This window comes from Dioscorea cayenensis, chromosome 15 (genome assembly GCF_009730915.1).
Source record: "Dioscorea cayenensis subsp. rotundata cultivar TDr96_F1 chromosome 15, TDr96_F1_v2_PseudoChromosome.rev07_lg8_w22 25.fasta, whole genome shotgun sequence".
Lineage (NCBI taxonomy): Eukaryota > Viridiplantae > Streptophyta > Magnoliopsida > Dioscoreales > Dioscoreaceae > Dioscorea > Dioscorea cayenensis.
In genome coordinates this window covers 3,128,413-3,129,141 of record NC_052485.1, presented here as the reverse complement: position 1 = coordinate 3,129,141, position 729 = coordinate 3,128,413, and positions in this window count along the sequence as shown.

Here is a 729-nt window from a genome sequence, read left to right as displayed (position 1 = left end):
CTAAATATCCAAGGATCCCATAAAAGAGAAGTATTCACTGGATTAACAGAATTGATTTTACAGTAATGTCTAAGAAAAACAACAGATTTGCATAAGCCGCGGAAAAACCAGGAACACTTAGCAGGGATAGGGCCATGCCAAAAATTAATTTTCCATATTTATTGATTAAGATGTCAACCCACAAACACTCATGGGAGTTTAAGTATTTGAAAATGTTTTTGGACATAAGAGAATGCTTAGCAAGAACCAAATTTTTGATACCCAGACCCCCCTCAGACTTACCTTCCATTAATATTTTCCAATTCACATTATGGATGCCCATTCCATTGCCATTCCTACTCCAAAAGAATTTACGCACAAAGTGTAAACTGGGACAGAGAGGAGGACAGAATTAATTAAGATCTCTTTAGCCGCAGGAGTAAGATGAAATTTAGCCCAATTGAATAAACGTCTCTTGACTTTTTCTACCATAGGCTGAAATGTACGGGAAGACATTTTTCTAGGAGAAATGAAAACTCCTAAGTACTTAAAAGGAAATTGAGCATGACTCAGGTTCAGAATAGAACAAATTCTAGTTAAAACATGTTTATTAAACCAAGATGGAAAATAAACATGGGATTTAGAGAGATTGGGACGCTGACCAGTAATTCTAGAGTAATAATATAAACAATTCTGGATATATCTAGCAACCCCACGAGACGCCTGAGTGATAAGGATCAAATCGTCAGC